Here is a 22,731-nt window from a genome sequence, read left to right as displayed (position 1 = left end):
CGGGTGTGAAAAAGTGGTATCAGAGGAAATGTTGACTGTAGGACGAAACCTAGATATAACTGGACAAAACTCTTACCTACTTACCTTTACTCTAATTCTTTCTATACTTTTCTTGATCCTGTCTCACCTTTGGTTGTTCTACTCTGACTATTCATATCTTTCCTACTCTAAAAAGACAAGAAGGATTTCACACCTTGGAATCCAACATATAAAACCCTCTAAAGAGATAGGAGACCTAAGACAAATATATATATATTCTCTATCTAAAGTGTTTGGATGTTTGTTCTGATGATAACTGCTTGGTTTGCTTCTTTGATTGACTGAAATAGTATAGCAGGGCATTCTAGCATGTACCACCATAAGGTAATATATTAGTATTAGTAGGTGACACACTAATCTACTGAGCTAATAAGACCCCAAAAAGATCATGTCTCGTAATTACTTGTCTTATCTGCAATTCTATCTTACCATGTGTTTCTAACCCAGATGGTCAATACCAGGAAGGGAGGCAGTATCGATCTACCTGCCAACAACCGTCGCAGGAGGATTGTTAACCAACCACAACCAGAGATGAATCCTCCACCAAACCCTCCACTGGCTAGAATAGATCATGTTGTTGCCGCTCTGATGCAGCTGCTGCAGGAAATGGCAAACACCATGACGGAAATGTAGGCACAAATGCAACAAGAACGTCAGGAGATGCTCCAGGAGCAACAAGAAATGCGACAGAAGATGAGGCAAGAATGACTGGAATGGCAACAACAACCACCACTACCTCCACCACCACCACCAGCTCCACCCTGGGACGAGCACCAAGAATTCATGAGTCATAAGCCACCTACATTCTCCAGCTCTCCAGATCCTCTTCAGGCAGATGACTAGCTGAAGCTAGCGGATAAAATGCTCAACGTCGCTCAATGTACTGATCGGCAGAAGGTGCTCTATACGCTGGGTCGTCTCACTGGCCCCGTTGCTGATTGGTGGGACTCCTACTGTGCTGCCCATGCTGCTACTAATACTAGTACCTGGTCAGAATTTTCTACACAATTCAGGAACTATCATATTCCTGCTGGCCTGATGAAAATAAAGAAGGAATTCTTATCACTCAAGAAAGGCAATATGACAGTGAGTGAATACCACAATAAATTCATTCAGCTGTCAATGTATGCTCCAGAGGAGGTTGCTGATGACGAAAGGAAGTAGGAGCAGTTCATGGAGGGACTCATTGGGCCACTCTAGAACCAGTTGGTATCCCACACCTTCCCATCTTTCCAGAGGCTGCTGGACAAGGCCATAGCTGTTGAACAAAATTGTGTTTAGCTGGGCGAGATGAAGAGGAAGGATATCACCCACGGTCAGGGGAGCAGTAGCATCCGCCCTTGCTATGCTCCACCCAAGGTTACACCAGCTTGTCCTGGAGAAGGGCAACAGTCCTACCAACGACTTGCTTAGCAGACACCACACGTGACACCATAGACTCCGCATACTCATCAGGCTGCCCCCACTAGCACCCCGACGTGACCTACTGGCCATGGCACTGCTACAGGCACCACATGCTTCAAGTGTGGTGAGGTTGGTCACTATGCTAATGACTGGCTCGTGGTAATTCTTAGGGCAAGTAGACACATACTCCAGGTAGCAACTGTGGTTATAGCATCGCCAGGGTTAATCAAATCAATGTTGAAGCTACTGAGGATGGTCCGAACATCATCATTGGTACATTCTTCATTAATTCCGTGCCAGCTACTATACTTTTTGATTCTATAGATTCACATTCATTCATATCTGCTCGTTATGTTCATGCAAATAGTCTACCTTACCTTGCCCTGCGTAGACCTAAGATAGTCATTACACCTAAAGGGGCTTTTGAGGCAACATATATGAGCCATAGAATAGAAGTAACAATCTTGGGAAGCAAGTTTTGGGCTATGCCTATAGTGCTAGAAAATAGTACAATAGACTTAATCCTTGGCATGAACTGGTTAAAACAGTGGAATGCAGTAATACATTGTGCTAGAGGAACAGTAGAACTTTCTAGTCTGAATGGGGATAGATTTGAAGTCATAGTTGCACCACCCACATCTAACACATCTGTTGTATACATGATCAACGGTAAATTTGTGGGACATCACATCAAAATCTGTAACACCCTGAATTTGGGATATAAAATTTCTTTTCTAAGATCCACCAAATTCAGGTGTTACCCTCTCTTTTCCATGCTTTTCTTTTCTTTTTCTAAATAATGGAGTGTTATTTCGTTATATAATAGCGTAAGCCTACTGAATTGAACCCTAGAGAAGCTGTGTGCTGCATTTCATGCTGAAGCATAGTTTTGTTTGATCGCATTTAATTTTATTTAAATTATTTTGGGCTTATCTAAAATGGACAAATATATACATATATATAAATGTTTACTATTCCTGTATATATGAAAACAAGAGAAATAAAAAAGGAGAAAAGAAATAAGAAAAGGAACGACCGTTTAGCCCATTCCCTGAACCGGCTCTCTCATCTCCCCTCCCTCTCTCATTCTTACAGGTGGGCCCCATGCATCATTTCCTCCACTCCTCCCTCTATCTCCACTGCGATCCCCTTTCCCTACCCACGTCGCATGGACCTCGACAACCACCTATCCTCGATGCTCGTTCAAACGCCAGCGCACCCGCTCGACCCTCCTCCAAACCAGGCCCGCTCTTCTCTCCCACATGCACGCGAAGCCTCGTCGCCCCGCCGCCCTACCACGCTCGTCAACGTCGTCGTGCACGCGTGACCGGTGCAACTCATTGTCCGCGCAGGGCTGCTCGCCAACGCCGTCGTCCGCGCCCTGTCGAGTCACGCCCTCGCCATCTTCGTCGAGCTCTGAGGTGAGGATCCCAGCGTCTAACCGTGGCCATGGCTGGGTGCACCCCTACGGCGAACCCCAGTCTCCACGACACGGTGTGTTTCTCCCTTGCCCATGCGCTACCCCACCCTGCAGGCGCGACCTTGCCCGCCGTGGCGCTAGCATTGAGCCCACACTCTCCCCCAATCGAGCCCCTAGCCAATCATTCGCTACTGGACAAGCTCGGCTGCAGCCGGTGCCGCAGGCCGCAGCCTCCCCTGTGCGGCCAGCCTCTGGCCAGCAACCACCCTTGTCTAGATGCACGGCTTATCTGTCGTTGTAGGAAGAAGACTGTGTGGGCCATCATGAAAAAATAAGCACATATGATCTCGCCTGCATGCATCTCGCCCAAACCTGCGCTTATAAATCACGTGGGTCCCATGTGCATGCACGCATGCACAAAAGAATCCCCTTGCATGCGACATACTGCCATCCCTGGACCTGCGTGTACCCGCGACCAGAATTTTGTCATAGCGCAATTAATCCATGGATGGTTAAATATTAAATATTTGTTGCATTGCAAATCCGATTCAACCTGTTTAATCACGTTAGCTATATAATGATGTTGCTAATGTGTTAAAAAATATTATTGTGTCATGGCATATGTTTTAGTTAATTAATTAGTTATTAGTTTATCCAATGTTTATTAAAATAGAATTCTAACTAAAACTAATATGTAGTTTTGATGTATGCTTTTATGGATATCTATTAATATGATTATATCTACCCAAATGTTTTTTTGAATTAATACTTATTTAGTATAAATACAATATCCGTTAGCGATTCTCGTGTGTCGTGCGCGTCGTCACACTGCCTACACGTTGTTTGCGCGTGTGGCGCTCGTCGCTGTCATGTTGTTCCGTGCGTCGTCCGCGCGCTATGTCGCGCGTGTCCGCATGTTGTTCGCACGCTGTCGTACTGTTTCACGTGTCGTAAATTCTCATCGCTTAGAAGCGCTCGAGTTAATTAAATTACTTATTTATTTGACAGTTGTTAGCATTATAGACTAATTAAATCTAGGTGATAGCTCTAGTTGCATTAAATAAATGTCAAATAATGTGAGTACGTCGAATTAATTGTTCTAACTAATACTTTTTAACGCAAACATGATATCCTCTCGACCGTAGCTTCGCTTACTGTGCTTCTTTTTCTCGTGTGACCCCGATAGCGAGCTCTATTTCGTATTGCATGTTTTTATAATGATTTCCTTTGTATGGTGTAATGTTCTTATGCATATATGTTTGTTTGCTTGTGCATGTTCGTATTCGCCGTGCGTCGCGAATCGAACGTGATATGTTCCTGAGCTTCGAGGAATCGACAGTCAAGCTTCGGCGACCAAGAGATCAAACTCATCGAGTTCTACGAGGCTGAAGACCCTGAGCATCTGTTTGGTGAAGGCAAGTGTCCTCTGACCGATTATGTCCCATTTACTTTATAAATCATCAACTCTCATACCATGATCAACCTAAGGATTGACTAGCTTTGTATTTACCTTGTCCTTGATTACCTTTTGGGTTACTATGGTTAGCTTTATGCTATTGCTTTACTTTAATCAATGAACATGATGCGAACACTTATAATACGATGTTGTCATTATGATTATGATGTTGGGCTGGTGAAACTTTAGGGGGCTCGAGTGGTTTCTCGAGTGGTTTCTCGAGTGCCTCTCCGTAAGGACCTGTTCGTTGGATGACCGCCCGGGAAAACAGTGCAACCATGAGGGTGGTATGGGACGCCCTTCGCTAATTAATTAGAGGAACTGAGGTGTAGTTTGCTTCATCATCGTGCCGTCAATGGGGCTCGGTGTATGCGGCTCGCTCGGCCGAGGGTAGATTGCCCCTTGGGGAGGAGTGCGGTACATTTAGGAAACCTAACGGGCGGCTACAGCCTCAGGGAATATTTGTAAAGGCTTCGTAGTGAATCCTTGGCCATTCACCTCGGGAGTGAATAAGGGTCTTGCAAGCCCGGGCTAGAGAGGGAATCACGGCTCGTGGGTAAAGTGTGCAACCTCTACAGAGTGTTATGAAACTGATATATCAGCCGTGCTCGCGGTTATGAGCGGCCAAGGGAGCTCCATTGATTAGAGACACATTGATCAGAGATACTTTATTTACAGGTGATGATGAGGATAATGATGGTTTTGATTATGATTATGATTATGGTTTCTGGTATTCTTTCCGTTTGGAAAGAGTACTTTTGGGTTAACAACTTGGGTTAATGCTAAAACCTGGCTCTATACTAGTAATAATTATCTGACCAACTTGGGTTAATGCTAAAACCTGGCTCTATACTAGTAATAATTACCGAGACATTTGTGGAGTACGTTGATGTGTACTCACCCTTGCTTTCACAAAACACCAAGTTTTCTTTTGGTGCAATCTATGCTCGGGTAAAGAAGAAGGTGTCAAGGCAGATCTCCAGGAGTTCCGGGACTTCGACGAGTTCGAGGATTAGGCTAGCGACCTCCCCTAGTCAACTGCCTGTGGTGGGTTTGTTTACGTTGGCTACGTTTCGATTCTGTGTACTTTGATTTATATTATGTAAATGATTGTAGTATTTAATATTATTACTCATTCTTTATTGTTATTCGAAGCATTGTGCTATGACGAGTCATTTATGTAATCGCTGTGTACGTGAATTTCTGATCCTGGCACGTACATGGTTCGCATTCAGTTTACCTTCCAAAACCGGGTGTCACATAAGTGGTATCAAAGCCTTGCTGACTGTAGGACCGCTATCCTAGAGTAGCAGTGGTCATTTTAAGGACTTGTTGATTATTACTTCACCTCATCCTTGATTCTGCTTTAAAATATTTGTCACCTCGACTAATTCTATGTTGTGCTCCTATATGCCCCCTTGCCAAAAGTATTTTATTCTAGTATGGTCTATACTTCTCTAAATCTATTAGATATGATCTCACTCTTGTGCTTGCGATATCTTTGTAGATGCCCCTGACCATAACCTTCTTATCTTTTGGGATTCTTTTTTCTTCCCTTCTTAAATTGCTACCATTTCACCATCTCTATTCCTTTGGTATTGACATGCCCGTACCCCTAGATTCCTCAACACCCTTGTTTCAAATGCTTACATTAGAATTTGTATTGCCTACTTGAACACTTCAGTTTATATGTCCATGAACTTCTTGTCTCCTGAGATCCCTTCCTATTCCGTTGCTAAGTCGTTATCCTTTGGCACTTTCTATTCCCTTACCTTGGTATGCCCGTATCCTTGGAATCTTACATACTCTTATATCCTTATGTATGCTTATTTTCATACCCCAATGAGTGTTCAAAACATTTCAGCTTACATGCCCTTGACCACCTTTGTTTCTTGATGATCCGTGAGCGGTCATTTTATTTCACACATTCCTGCTAATCTCGTAGTTCCTTATAACATCCCTCGGTAATGAACTTCTTTACTTCGATCGTCCTGATGGAACCTTACTTATCTTGTCCTTGATTGTTTTCTCCACTTCATCACTTTGCGAGTCTTGCCTTAACTCTTTCCTTGGATTATGCTTTTCATCATTATCACCTTTATCCTTATCACCCCTATATCTTACCTTGATGTTTATCTTATACCAGCCTTTAAAATATCCTCTTTTCCATCTCAATCTGAGCATCGTACTTTACCTACTTTTCCCTTGGGTGTATCCTCTTCTTTGTCACCTGCGAGTTTTTAACTCTATCCTTTGTTGTGTTTTTGTTTGTTATTTCCTTTACCCTTCTCATCACTCTATCCTGCCTTGTGATTACATTATGTCTGTTATCTAAAATCTCCAGTCTCCTATCTCAATTTGAGAGTGGTGTTTTACTTACCTCACCCTTGGCTATATCCTCTTCTTTACCGTGTGTAAGCTTGGACGTAACTCCATTCTTTGTTGTAATCATACCACTAGCTCTCCAATACCTTCATCTTTTCTCTCATACCCTTGTCTGTTGTCGCCTTTGACCCTTGCGATATTGAGGCCTTCTACCTAAATGTTTACTTTGAACTTATCCTTTAAAAGTCTCCCATTTCTTTCAACCCAGTTTGAGAGTTGCGAGTTACCCATCTCTCCCTTGATTTCTTTTCACTTCTTGTCGCCTTACAAGTTTTGTGTTAATTGTGACGGAACCTCCCAAGTAATTAGGCCCACCTACAATTGTCCTTGTCCAACGGACCTCAGACAACCCTGTAGGTGCCCCTGAATCATTCGACAAGTTTGATATCTTCTTTCTTACCTTTCCAGGAACGTTTCACTTGTCTTGCAGACATTATAGAACATCAGAGATACAGAAATGCGGAAGCAATTACATAAACTTACCTTTATTTTAAAGTAAGATCAAGTTGAATATGTATAGACCAGATTATATCCTAGGAGTGCAGAGTAATATTATTACATATACCAAGGGAGGCAAAAACTCCTCCCGATAAGTTTTTACACAAAAGTCCTAAATGGAGGATCCTTTCCTCCCGCACTTCATTCCTTGCGTTCTTCCATTGGTACCACCTTAGAACAGAAGCAACAAAAGGTTGTCGCTCCTTCACCTAAAACAACATGGGACAAAGCCCTGAGTACGAAGTGTACTTTCGCAAGACTTACCCGACAAAGTAAAAGACTCTCAAGGATATGCTGGATTTGGGAATCAAGGAGAGGCTTTAGCAAGAATCAACTTAGATACTTTTGCAGAAATAGCTTACTAAAGTGAGTCCTTACTTTCAACATTTTAATGCCAGATTAAGTATTAATAGACTCTGTTTGCATATGGTCTACTTTCACCATCTCATCAATACAACATCATTTTTATTCATAATGTTCACATCCTGACTTAGGTTGCAGGGCAGTGACCAAGTCTTCATATCCGCGAAGGTATGGCGATCTGAATCGATTATACTCAGCTGAGGATCTCCAATCACACGACATATGTAGCACTTAACCCTTGCATATGTCAACCCGCCACCGGGGTTCTTAAGACCAGATCAGGTTCACGCAAACCGAGAGCACAGATACACCACCGTCCAGCCTCTTGCTACAGAAGGTACACGCTACTCCCGCCACGGCTCCACGCCCATTTCGTGTTATCTTATTCTGGCCTTAGTCTGCCCGAGGCAAGGCTTACCCATGACGAGGCATGTGACCAGTTAAAGGGTCCTCGATCATCAAGCCTACATACACATCCAATCCTTAATCAACCTGGGTAGAACATCACCTGTTCCTAGCCCAAGTCCCGATTTAAGTACTTCCACCCTTAGGATTGTTTGAATTCCTTAGGATGAAAAGAGCATCACATGGAACTTTGCAGTAAGATCACACCACGCTCTCAATGAAAATATTCTTGTAGGTAGAAGCCATCTTTCCTCAGGATAACCCCTGAGCAAGGCCTTAACGCAAAAGACAAACCTCTATCCACAAGATCTGAGCAGGGCTAAGCATTTTTGTAAATCATATTTTGATACTTCACCAGAAGTATCTAATAAGGTATGGATATCAAGGAAGGCAATGCATCAAAGGGTTTCAAGCAACTCTTATAAACCTAATGCACATTTCACTAGACTTAAAGTGTGCAAAAATTATTTAAAAACACAAGGAAGGGGTTGCATGCACCGGGGCTTGCCTTCGTTAGTAGGTGAGTCAAGCTCGGACCCGCAGATATCAAAGTAGAAACAATTTCCGGCCTGAGATTCCGAAGGTGGTGGTGTCTTCTCTTCAGTTACTTCGATCTCTTCTTCGTTTTCTAAACATAACAATATATATACATATATAAGAATGAATGCCATGTAATGCTCATGAGAGTGCAAAGATAATAAGAATTTATTATCTAAGGCTTGAATATAACTTTCCTTCACGGAACTCCGAGAACTTAGGGTTTCCGGAGTCAGTAAAGGAGTTCAAAGGGCAGGGGGTAGGGTTTTGGGTTCTAGTTATCAAACAAGGTCCAAATCAAACCAAACTCTACCCAAGGCTTCTAAATAATGTGTAGAGCTTATATAAAAAGTTTGAGCAATTTTGGGATTACCATTTATTTTCTAAGAATCCAGAACTAATGTTTTAAGCTACTTTAAATACTCCAAAATTCCTTATTTTATCTAAAAATCAGTCAACTATTTTTATTAAATTCTATGAAAAATAAGAAGTCTAGGAAAATTAGTTTGACAATGTTATGAATTTTCTATAATTTTCTACATATTTCTAAAGTTCTTCTGAAAAAAGAAAAAGAAAAAGTTAAAACCGTGCTGGGCCGATTTCAGCCCAGGCGGCCCAAATCCACGCGGAATCGCGCCCGCGTCCGCGCCCGTAGGGCGAGTTTGCGCAGAGGCCCTTGCCCTTTTAAACAATTGGAAACGGGTTTCTCTACTGTTTCCCCAAGTCGCTGACCATTTACAAAACGATCCCCGTAGTTCTATCCCTTTGCAAGGTGGAGTCCCTGACGGCGATCCACGCTGGGAGCTGAGCTCTGGCGAGCTAGACCGGCCGGATGATGCCACGGCTGGAGCTCCCGAGCGACAGGGACACAATTGGATCCACCCCGACCATTTCCCCCAACTTAATTTGAAGAATGGAGACCTAAATTGTTCTGGCCACGGCGACCGTAGACCATGCGAACAGAGGAATGTGTTCCCGGCGATGGGTGGCGGCCTAATTCAATTGGACGGTTTGGAGAGCATCATCAGCATACAGAGACATGAGAACAACGCGCGAATTGGATGGTGCCTTACCAGAACGGACGGGCCACGGTGGAGTTGTCCTTTGCGGTGTGGCGGAACTGCCCGAATTATTCCAACTTAAGTGCCTAAGTCCCGCCTCAGAGGCTAGACCACACTTAAATGGGAATAACCCGTCAATCCCTCGGATCTAGTCCGACACGGCCACTGACAGGATCAAGTACCACAATCTCACTTGATGGTGAGTCACAGAGCAAATACAATAAAGCATAAAACCATGCATTAAAGAGTATTAAATTATTATATCATCATCGGAGTTTTGCAAAAGTAGTCATCATTGTTCGAAATGCAGCGGAATAAAACTAACGGTAATTAAACAGAGGGATGGGGAAGCCTGTCCCATCACTCCTCATGCACCTCCTCAGCCGAGGCAGGGTCCCACTCGACAGTCCAACCCGGTGGCAAGATGGACGGCCAAGTCACTCCAGCAACCATGTCCTCCAGAGAACCTGTAAAATTATGCCACAAGCAAGGCTGAGTATACTAATACTCAGCTAGACTTACCCGGTGTGAGGAGTCTACTCCTCTACCTCTAGACATGCAGCTATTTGGCTGTGGGGTTTGGTTGCCAAAAGCACTAGCTGAGTTTCTAAGTCAAGTTTTAACTTTGTCAATTTAAGTGTGACTCTCTTAAGGCTAAAAGTGTACTATCTACTCATACATAGTAGCAAGCATTATTAGCAATCAACATCTTATATCAACTCATCATATTTCCACTTGTTACTCAATGCAGTACAATGGATCAAGCAGTCTCATTAGCTGCGAGAAGCAGACGATTCGAATCGAGTTTTTATCCTTGCAAGGTAAACCTAATCACACGACGTGGCGAGGCACTCCATCCCCACACACATCAACCGTCCCCATCGATTCCCTGGCAACAGAAAGGGGCTCACCGCCTTGGCGTACAATGCCTCACTGACCCCGACTGCCGTCGTGCAGTGACCGCACTTGTACCCACCATAACCGGAATGGGAGACCACGTCTCAGGTCGCGTGAGGAGGGCAATCTGCGAGCAGGTTCACTCAGGTACTAGGCTTACCGATTTACCATATTTCTCGGCATGTGCTTAGTACGTTCAATCACTTGACACAGGTATCCGCACGTTAATCCTTATTCCAATTTCACCTTGTAGACCACGCATCCCCATGGATCCGTGTCCACCAACCAACTATCAATATGATATAAAAGTGGGTACAACCAATTCCTGATCTCGCGCGAGTGCTAGAAAATCACCTGTCTTCTACCGAGATCTTAATTAAATAAAGCAACTACTCGACCTATCATACTAGTATTCATCTCAAAAAGGATTCCTGAGATCATGCAACTAGGGTTTCAAACAATTCCTACACCTAAGTGCACAATCAATCCTACAATCATCAAGTGAAGTAAGATAGCATAAATAACAGGTTATGCATAAACCGGGGCTTGGCTTCCAAAGCAGTGGCAGGCAGGTCCTCTGATGCAGGCTCTGGTGCTAGATCTGGGGCTACCTCCTGAGCAGCTCCTTGCTCCGGCACGAGGACGTACTCTCCGTCAGCAAGGTTACAGTCTATCGAATGCAATGAACATGTATGTCATGATTATGCAGGATTTAATAACATTATGCTAAAAAGAAACTAAGTCAAGAAGTAACTTAGGGTTTCTTGGTCATGCGGGGCTTCCAGTGGGTTATGCTTATTACTTTTTTGGCTAAGGTTTTCATTGAGGATAACATAGTGGATTTGTATTGTCTTTATACATTTCAGTGGACAAATTACAACGGTTTTTAGGATGACACTAATTTCCATTATTCATTTTCCTTTCTTTAATTTCTATTTATGAATTCTAGTGGGGGTTTGAACTACAACAGTAGATAAATCTTCTCCAAAAATTCTGTAAAAATTACACTGGGTTGCCATTGGTCACTATAGCCCCTTCTAGGAAGTTGAGGTTCAAAACAAAAAGTCTATGCTTTAGACAAAAATAATAATGGTTGGGTAAATGGGTCATTTTGTACTACAACTCTTAATTAAAGGTGGGTTCTGTCCTAAGGTTATTTTTGTTGGCATCTAACAGTAACAATAGGCTTCTGTGCCAAAAATCACAGAAAGCTAAGGGGTGGTTATTTAGTTATGATTTTCTAAAGTTTAATGCCAAAAAAGCACCTTCTACTACATTGTTATTTGAAAAATGTCAAACAGCAGATTTCATATTTTTCCTAAGTTCTTAATAACAAAACATTAACTATCCCAAGGGTGGGGGTGTTTTCACCTTGGGTTATTTTTGTAGGGTTTTTCTAAGTTTTCCTTGTTTTATTCAAATAAAAGTTATCCCACTTATTTTATACTAAACCAGGGTATGATAGATTTTTCCAGTGAACTACATTGAATAAGTACCCTAACAAAAATAGGGGTGCCCTCTGGTTCATTATTTAAATCACCTTTTCTATTTTTATTAACCTTAAGCATATTATAGAATAAGGGGTAAAAACTAACTTAATGGAGTGGACAGAGAGGTTTAACATTTTTAAACAGGTCAGTAGGTAGATATAAACTTCTCCAATTTTTTCTAACCCTAGTCAAATAGCACAACTATTTTTCTTTCTATTATTGAGCTTTTGGATAAAACTATAATTAAATCAGAACCTTAAAGTTTTCTATAGTACCTAGGGGGTTTTATATTTTTCTTAAGTAGGTCACATTAATTAGAGTTTGGCAAAATTGGTTTGACCAAATTTGGATGAACTAAATAGAAGTTATGAGTTTTTAAAGTTTCTGTTCAAATTAAAAACAGATTTAATAAAAGTTTCCTGCAAAAACAGTTTACACCGAGGTCCCTGGGTTAAAGCTAAATCAATCTTCGCAGTTCTACCCTTGCGCCACTATTCCCCTGGGTCGCTGACAGTTCAAAAAGCCCCCTGACCTTCTCTTCCTCTCACCCGCAGTCCTTCCCCCAATGTAAACAGTACCCGCGGGAAAGAAAAGGGTGGCGCGGCTTACCGGCGGCGAGATAGGTCCGGCGAAGGGCAGGGTTGGCTCGGGGAGGCTCTGGCGGTCACAGCGAGGTGTGGCTCGGCGGCGGGGGTGGCTGGAATCGCTCGGTCCACGCGTGCAGGCGGGTGTTCTCGTCGGCGGCGAGTGTACCGGCCAAACCACGGCGATCTGGTTCAATCCAAGGGCACGATGAGCTTCACGGGGTAACGTAGTGACCGTGTGCACAAGGAATCGGAAAATGGTTGAGTAAATTACCCGGTCCACGTACTCCGGCGGGGTTGAGAACTCCGGCGACCGTGGACTGGCCTCTCCGGCGAAGCAGGCTTCGATTCCTCGCTCGAGGAGCTTTACTGATGTGTGCACACTCGTCTCCGAGGGTTGGATGGGGCTGGGGAAAGCTGGACTGGCCGGTCTACGGCGGCAGTGGCTCGGGTGGCCGCGGACACGCCGCGCACGAGCAAACGGCGGTGAACTAAGCTCCGGTGAGGTTTGAGCGTGCGCGGAAGAGTGTAGCCGACGCCTGGGTGGGCTTTATAGGCGCGGGCGCGGGACAGGGCGCCGGCTGGCCGTTGGCGCGACGCGGGGCGCGCAGGCGTGCTCTGGCGCACACAGAGCGCGTCGAACACGTGGAGCTTTCATTCTGCCCGTGTTCCACAGCTCACCCAAGTCGCAAACGTGCGAATCTTGGCAAAAATCCGGCGCGAGTCTTTTCCTGGCACATATGGCCTAGGTAGGGAGATCTCTGGTCGCCAAATCGGGTGTGTCACACTGCCCACTTCGCGACAAAAACCATACCAAGGCATGTCAAACGTCCAAGTCTCGGGCTCAGTTTTTTCCAGTGGGTGCCTTGGGTGGTATGCCACATTTTTGGTATAGGACATAGGTGGATTTGGTGCCAGCTTCGAGGTGAACACGACTGATCTTTAGTGTAGGTGTAGTTTTTAACTTAGAGAGAAATAGAGAGCTCTAGCTCTCTCTCCACTTGGAGATTTGATTTGGGGTTTCTCCAGGGGTCGTTTTGCAATATTACCTTCCCCTAATTGCTGGTTATAAGGTTACTTATGGTTTTGTCAAAGATTACCCATGTTGTGTACATTTGCTCACTCTCTTTCCCCTCTTATCCAGGGTTTTAGGGAGATAGGGTTTAAGAGAGGTCTAGGGTTCTTTCCCCCTCTTATCCAAGGTGATAGTTGCACACAATTAGAGTAATGCCTTTGGTCATTCACAACTCTTGGTTAAAACCTAGTTTCCAAAGCCCTTATACCTTTGCTCCTTAAGTTCTTCCACATGTGATCATAGTCTTTAGTGCCAAGGTGTGCTCTAGCCATGGTAACACCTGGGGTGTTACAGCCCTCCCCCCTTAAAGGAATCTCGTCCCGAGATTTTAGGTAGAGTCCCTTGGAGGGTGCTTGAAGGTGTGTTGGTGCTATTCTTTCTTTATACTCAAGTTTCTCTTGTTAACTGCTCTTCGAATGTCATTCTCTTTGCAACTTCAGAAGGAAGCCCTTCTTAAGTTAAATCCACAACTTAGACTATCCTTGTTATCTAAGTTTTTCTTATAATTGAATTCAAAGGGCAGGTGGGGGTGGGGTTTTGGGGTTACGTACCGACTCCTTTGGGTAGAAAGTCGGGGAAACGAGAGCGCAGAAAATCCTCAGTCTCCCATGTAGCTTCTTCTGCTGAATGGTGACTCCACTGAACCTTGTACATTATGACTGATTTTGCTCGAGTTGATCTCTCCTTCTGATCTAATACCTTGACGGGGTACTCTTGGTAGGACAAGTCTGGTTCTATCTCAATATCTAGTTCTGGCAGCACTTCAGTGGGTAGGCGAACACATTTCCGCAGCTGAGATACATGGAACACATTGTGAACTGCTGACATGTGAGGTGGCAATTCCAATTGATAGGCTACAGGTCCACAACTTGCTTTGATCTCATAGGGTCCAATGTAGCGAGGAGCTAACTTGCCCTTGATCCCGAATCTCTGGACACCCTTGGTGGGTGACACCTTAAGATAAACATGATCTCCCACCTCAAACTGTAGAGGCTTCCGCCTCTTGTCATGATAGCTCTTTTGCCTGGCCTGAGCAGCTTGTAAGTTCTTGGTAATAACCCTGACCTTTGCCTCTACCTCAAGTACCAAGTCTGGCCCAAAAATTTCCCTCTCTCCTGCTTGAGACCAATTCAGTGGGGTTCTACACCTTCTCCCATATAAGGCTTCAAAAGGTGCCATCTTCAGACTGGACTGATAGCTGTTATTGTAAGAAAACTCTGCCAAAGAAAGACACTTGTCCCAATCCTTCCCGTAGTGTAGTGCACATGCTCGCAACATGTCTTCCAGAATCTGATTCACCCTTTCTGTCTGACCATCTGTTTGGGGATGGTATGCTGAGCTTCGGATTACTTGGGTCCCAAGTGATTCTTGCAGCTTCTCCCAAAAGCGTGCCACAAATAGTGCTCCTCTGTCAGATACAATGGTCTTTGGAATACCATGCAATCGCACTATTTGATCAACTTAAATTTCTGCGTACTTCTCTGTCTTGTGGGTGGTGTGCACTAGCAAGAAATGAGCGGTCTTGGTCAACCTGTCCACAATAACCTAAACGGAATCATGGTGCCTGGAGGTATTGGGCAATCCTACGATAAAATCCATGCAAATGTCCTCCCATTTCCAAGATGGTATGGGAAGGGGTTGCAAAGGGCCTGCTGCCTTCAAGTGACTAGCCTTTATCCTCTGGCAAGTGTCACACTCGGATATGTACTTGGCAATTTCCCTCTTCATTCTGGTCCACCAATATAAAGTTCTGAGATCATGGTACATCTTGTTGCTACCAGGGTGCATGGAGAATTTGGAAAGGTGAGCTTCATCTAGTATCTTCTTTCTGAGCTCAGGGTCCTTGGGAACAACCAATCGGTCTCCAAACCATAAAATTCCCTTGCTGTCCTGACGGAAGCACTTGTATTTCTCTGCCTTTTGCTTGACCATTTCCTTAATCATTTGAACACCCTTATCCTCAATCTGTGCCCTCACTATTTGCTCTTGCAATGTGGGTTCCACCGAGATATAACTTAAGTCACCCGAAGAAACAACTTCCAGGTTCAGCTTGCACAACTCATCGCACAGGGTGGTAACTCTTGCATCCATGCTCATACAATTGCACTGGGCCTTTCTGCTCAAGGCATCTGCCACAACATTGGCTTTGCCAGGATGGTAATGCACTTCCAAATCATAGTCCTTGATTAACTCCAACCATCTCCTTTGCCTCATGTTCAGATCTGCCTGAGTGAAGATGTATTTGAGACTCTTGTGATTAGTGTAGATGTTACAGTGAGCTCCCATCAAGTAGTGTCTCCATATCTTAAGAGCATGAACCACAGCTGCCAACTCTAGGTCATGTGTAGGGTAGTTCTGCTCATGGGGCCTGAGTGCTCGGGAAGCATAAGCAATGACTCTGTTCTCTTGCATCAAGACACACCCCAATCCTGTACCAGAAGCATCACAATAAACTTCAAATGGCTTGGTGTTGTCAGGTTGAGCCAGCACTGGGGCTGTTGTCAAATGCTGCCTCAAAGTATGAAAGGCATCTTCACACCTTTGGCTCCAATCATACTTGACTCCTTTCTTCAAAAGTTCCGTCATTGGTTTGGCAATCCTGGAGAAATCCGGAATAAATCGTCGATAATACCGTGCCAATCCCAGAAAACTCCGAATTTGCTTCACTGTAGTCGGGGGTTTCCAATCCATCACCTCTTGTACCTTCTCAGGATCAACTGATATCCCATCCTGAGAAATTGTGTGACCCAAGAATTTGATCTCCTTCAGCCAGAATTCGCATTTGGATAACTTAGCATATAACTGATGGTCGCGCAGTCTCTGAAGTACAGTATGCAAATGTTTGGTGTGCTCGGCTTCATTCTTGGAACAAACCAGAATATCATCAATGAAAACGACCACGAACTTGTCTAACTCTGGCATAAATACTGAGTTCATCAAGTACATGAAATAAGCCGGGGCATTGGTCAGCTCAAAAGACATCACCAAAAACTCATACAACCCATATCTGGTAGAGAAAGCGGTCTTGGGAATATCGCTGGCATGGATCTTGATCTGATGGTAACCTGAGCGAAGGTCTATCTTGGAGAATACCTTGGCTCCTACCAACTGATCAAACAGAACATCAATACGGGGCAGTGGGTATTTGTTCTTGATAGTCACCGCATTGAGAGGGCGGTAGTCAACACACATCCTCAAACTCTCATCCTTTTTCTTCACAAATAATGCTGGACATCCCCATGGTGAAGTACTTGGGCGAATAAACCCCTTGTCCAACAATTCTTGCAATTGCTTTTTCAGTTCTGCCAATTCTGCGGGAGGCATCCTATAGGGTCTCTTAGAGATAGGAGCAGTCCCGGGTTGCAATTCGATGGCGAACTCAATATCTCGGTCAGGTGGCATCCCTGGCAATTCATCCGGAAAAACATCCGGGTAGTCACGGACCACTGGGATCTTTTCCACTGGGGACTCTATCATAACAAAGGCACAAGAACAGGTGCATCCCTGGCCGGGTAAATATAAAACAGTCTCACCATAAGCAGGGGAATGAATTTCAATGGCCCTGGCTGCAATATCCAATACTGCCTGATGCCTGGTCAACCAGTCAGCTCCCAATATAATATCCACGCTATCCAATCCTAAGATGAGAAGGGTGGTTCTAATCACAAGGCTACCAAATTTTATAGGCACTTGCCTGTTGATTTGATAAGTGGCAACCCTGCCTCCTGGTGTTGAAATTGTAATGCCCCCATCGGTGTGGTGAAAGGGCAACTGGCACTTGGCACTAAATTTGGCACTGATAAAACTATGCGATGCACCAGAATCAAATAGAATAATAGCAGGACAATTCAAAACTGTAAAGATACCAGTCATGACGGGTGCTCCCTCGGGAATATCAGCCATGGTGGTGAAGTTCAGCCTGCCCTGCCTCACTTGCACCATCAGCCTCTTGCCTTGGTTCTGATTAACATTCTGCCCCTGCCTCTGCTGGTTCCTGGGGCAATTTTTGGCATAATGTCCGGTGTTGCCACATGTGAAACACCTGTTGTCATTTGCCTGGCCGTACTGCTGCTGCTGTTGGTTGTTCCTCTGAGCTGGAAACTGGGTACGGTTGGGTGCCTGCCTGCTGCTGCTGCTGTGGTTGGATCACCCATCTCCCTGGCTGCTGCTGCGGTCCCCTGCTCTGCGTGTCGGACACAATCTTGAAGCGCTGTGGCTGAGCTGAAGGTCCTGCCACAGGGGTCTTCCTCTTCTTTTCTGCCTGTCGAGCTATAATGCAGTCCTCCTGGGAGATAGCCATGTTGACCAACTCATTGTAACTGTTGGCCCTGACGGTGTTGAGACGATCACGGAGCTTAGTGCTGAGCCCCCTCCTGAACCTGTCTCTCTTCTTCTCATCCGTGTCTGCGTGATATCCAGCATATTGGCACAAGTCATTAAAAGCCTGGGCATACTGCAACATTGTCCGGATGCCCTGAGTGAGTGCCAGAAACTCGTTGAGCTTTCGGTCCATGATGCCTGCGGGTATGTGATGCCCCCTGATAGCTGCCTTAAACTCCCTCCATTCCACCTCTCGATCCTCTGGCTGCATGGCAAGAAAATGGTCCCACCAAGTCCTTGCGGGTCCGCGAAGCTGCTGGGTGGCGAACCTAACTTTAGTGACTTCTGAGCAAGCTCCATGGAGTAGCGGGAATTTGGATTCCACTACTCGCAACCACACATCAGCATCAAGTGGGTCCTCTGCCCTAGTGAACAATGGAGGCTGGGTACTAAGGAACTCCTGGTAGGTAGCTGCCGCGGGGTGACGCTGATGGTCTCCACCACCATAATGCTGAGGTGGTGGCTGACGCTGGGCCACCTGTCTCAAGATCTCATTTTGCTGAGCCATGAGCTCCTGCAGAGTGGGAGGCGGTGGCGGCGGTGGAGGAACGCGCTCGTTCTGGCCACGACGCTGCCTCCCGGCCATCTGAAAAACCACATATATACTTAACACCATAATTCCAAGTTCAAGGTTTAATTGCGGCGAAAAGAGTCAAAAGCAAAATGATAATTTCAACTTAACTAAAAGGATTCAAAAAGGCATAATTTTTTCCTTCCAAATTTAAAACTGATAACCGCATCCATCAAACATGCTTCCAAGAGAGTTTATCACGATTACATCATTTGTCCCAAAAAGACTCAACTCTATCTAGCCTAGTACCCCAAGGGTGCAAAAGCTAAGCTAGCTGCGAGGAGTCCTACCATCCAACTTCTAACCCTGTCCTGAATACCTAGTGAGCGAACGAGCCAACACTCGACTCGGGGGAAGGTGGTCTCCCTGAGCCAGCAGTGTCCACACTAGAGGCAGGCTCCTCTCCTCCCTCGATGTCGACGTCCTCGTTGGCCTCCATGTCCTGGATCTCCTGATGATGCATATCCAGGTGCTCATTAGCCTCGGCAAGCTGCTGCTGGGTGTTAATGAGTTGATCCTCGAGAACCTCGATGGTGTTCTCCCTGGTGCCCACTAGTTCTTCCAACTCTTGGATATCAGTGGATAGCTGCTCCACCTGCAAGTCCTTCTCCACCATTTCAGTGGACAAATCAACCACAAGCTCCTCCCTGTTGTCCAAGGTAATCTTTGTTGCCTCCAATAGTGCCATCAGATGGGACATCGCCTCACCGCGCATCACTTGCAGACGGTACAGAGCATTCATGCACCGTACGGTCAAGTGCGCAGTCTGTCCTGGGTAGATGGCCCAGATATCCTTGGCATGCTCCACCCGATCCTTCCACATTGGGTAATCCTCCCTTTCGGCGGGGAACAAGCCAATGGGGTGGGTAGCCAGCTCCAAAGGATGAAATCGGCAGAAAGTGGTCAATCCATGCAGAGCGATCGCCTCGATCGTGTCCTCAGCTCGGTATCCAAAAGACTCGGAGTCCAATGAGCGCCAGCCTGGCTGCAGGGGATGAGGCTCCAAGGTCATCCTCACCCTACAACGGGGTACTCGGTGCTTCTCGAACTGCTGCACCGCGTACTGAGGGGGTGTCGCGTATCCGGCCCCCTGAAGTACCTCCCACAAAATGCGGGGAAAGCCCTCTCGTGCAAGCCCGTCGGTGTGGGACAGTGCATTTCCGTCCTCTGAGGATCCGTGGGAAGTCATCTTTGTACGGTTAAGCGTAAGTAAAAGAAAAAGAATTATAAAAAGAACAAGAAAAATAAAACTCAGCCTTTCTCTAGTTAAATAAAAAGGCACTAGGGACCTAGTTGGTTATTATCTTGTTTTTAAGTCCTTACTCAGTTATCCATTTGCTTAATTAAGAATGCATGCATGCTCATCCCGAACGACCTCACAACAAGATAAAAGGAATAGGGAAGAACTCCCATCCTGTAAAAGTGGCCTGTAGGGCCTAATTACTTAGCCACCTAGCTACCCTTCTATTACCCTAAGGCTTCACGTCCTAGGTCTATCCTGCTCGTTCTACTATCTATCCAACATTGTTTCTATCAAATTTTATTTTGGGAAAATGATGGTATTTACATTTTATTGATTCCTCTATGGTGGTACAAGCTCCGATACCAGCTGTGGCGGAACTGCCCAAATTATTCCAACTTAAGTGCCTAAGTCCCGCCTCAGAGGCTAGACCACACTTAAATGGGAATAACCCGTCAATCCCTCGGATCTAGTCTGACACGGCCACTGACAGGATCAAGTACCACAATCTCACTTGATGGTGAGTCACAGAGCAAATACAATAAAGCATAAAACCATGCATTAAAGAGTATTAAATTATTACATCATCATCGGAGTTTTGCAAAAGTAGTCATCATTGTTCGAAATGCAGCGGAATAAAACTAACGGTAATTAAACAGAGGGATGGGGAAGCCTGTCCCATCACTCCTCATGCTCCTCCTCAGCCGAGGCAGGGTCCCACTCGACAGTCCAACCCGGTGGCAAGATGGACGACCAAGTCACTCCAGCAACCATGTCCTCCAGAGAACCTGTAAAATTATGCCACAAGCAAGGCTGAGTATACTAATACTCAGCTAGACTTACCCGGTGTGAGGAGTCTACTCCTCTACCTCTAGACATGCAGCTGTTTGGCTGTGGGGTTTGGTTGCCAAAAGCACTAGCTGAGTTTCTAAGTCAAGTTTTACCTTTGTCAATTTAAGTGTGACTCTCTTAAGGCTAAAAGTGTACTATCTACTCATACATAGTAGCAAGCATTATTAGCAATCAACATCTTATATCAACTCATCATATTTCCACTTGTTACTCAATGCAGTATAATGGATCAAGCAGTCTCATTAGCTGCGAGAAGCAGACGATTCGAATCGAGTTTTTATCCTTGCAAGGTAAACCTAAACACACGATGTGGCGAGGCACTCCGTCCCCACACACATCAACCGTCCCCATCGATTCCCTAGCAACAGAAAGGGGCTCACCGCCTTGGCGTACAATGCCTCACTGACCCCGACTGCCGTCGTGCAGTGACCGCACTTGTACCCACCATAACCGGAATGGGAGACCACGTCTCAGGTCGCGTGAGGAGGGCAATCTGCGGGCAGGTTCACTCAGGTACTAGGCTTACCGATTTACCATATTTCTCGGCATGTGCTTAGTACGTTCAATCACTTGACACAGGTATCCTCACGTTAATCCTTATTCCAATTTCACCTTGTAGACCACGCATCCCCATGGATCCGTGTCCACCAACCAACTATCAATATGATATAAAAGTGGGTACAACCAATTCCTGATCTCGTGCGAGTGCTAGAAAATCACCCGTCTTCTACCGAGATCCTAATTAAATAAAGCAACTACTCGACCTATCATACTAGTATTCATCTCAAAAAGGATTCATGAGATCATGCAACTAGGGTTTCAAACAATTCCTACACCTAAGTGCACAATCAATCCTACAATCATTAAGTGAAGTAAGATAGCATAAATAACAGGTTATGCATAAACCGGGGCTTGCCTTCCAAAGCAGTGGCAGGCAGGTCCTATGATGCAGGCTCTGGTGCTGGATCTGGGGCTACCTCCTGAGCAGCTCCTTGCTCCGGCACGAGGACGTACTCTCCGTTAGCAAGGTTATAGTCTATCGAATGCAATGAACATGTATGTCATGATTATGCAGGATTTAATAACATTATGCTAAAAAGAAACTAAGTCAAGAAGTAACTTAGGGTTTCTTGGTCATGCGGGGCTTCCAGTGGGTTATGCTTATTACTTTTTAGGCTTAGGTTTTCATTGAGGATAACATAGTGGATTTGTATTGTCTTTATACATTTTAGTGGACAATTTACAAGGGTTTTTAGGATGACACTAATTTCCATTATTCATTTTCCTTTCTTTAATTTCTATTTATGAATTCTAGTGGGGGTTTGAACTACAACAGTAGTTAAATCTTCTCCAAAAATTCTGTAAAAATTACAGTGGGTTGCCATTGGTCACTATAGCCCCTTCTAGGAAGTTGAGGTTCAAAACAAAAAGGCTATGCTTTAGACAAAAATAATAAATGTTGGGTAAATGGGTCATTTTGTACTACAACTCTTAATTAGAGGTGGGTTCTGTCCTAAGGTTATTTTTGTTGGCATCTAACAGTAACGATAGGCTTCTGTGCCAAAAATAACAGAAAGCTAAGGGGTGGTTATTTAGTTATGATTTTCTAAAGTTTAATGCCAAAAAGGCAACTTCTACTACATTGTTATTTGAAAAATGTCAAACAGCAGATTTCATATTTTTCCTAAGTTTTTAATAACAAAACATTAACTATCCCAAGGGTGGGGGTGTTTTCACCTTGGGGTTATTTTTGTAGGGTTTTTCTAAGTTTTCCTTGTTTTATTCAAATAAAAGGTATCCCACTTATTTTATGCTAAACCAGGGTATGATAGATTTTTCCAGTGAACTACATTGAATAAGTACCCTAACAAAAATAGGGGTGCTCTCTGGTTCATTATTTAAATCACATTTTCTATTTTTCTTAACCTTAAGCATATTATAGAATAAGGGGTAAAAACTAACTTAATGGAGTGGACAGAGAGGTTTAACATTTTTAAACAGGTCAGTAGGTAGATATAAACTTCTCCAAATTTTTCTAACCCTAGTCAAATAGCACAACTATTTTTCTTTCTAT

This window comes from Zea mays, chromosome 5 (assembly GCF_902167145.1).
Source record: "Zea mays cultivar B73 chromosome 5, Zm-B73-REFERENCE-NAM-5.0, whole genome shotgun sequence".
Taxonomy (NCBI): domain Eukaryota; kingdom Viridiplantae; phylum Streptophyta; class Magnoliopsida; order Poales; family Poaceae; genus Zea; species Zea mays.
Note: the sequence above shows the minus strand (reverse complement) of the source record.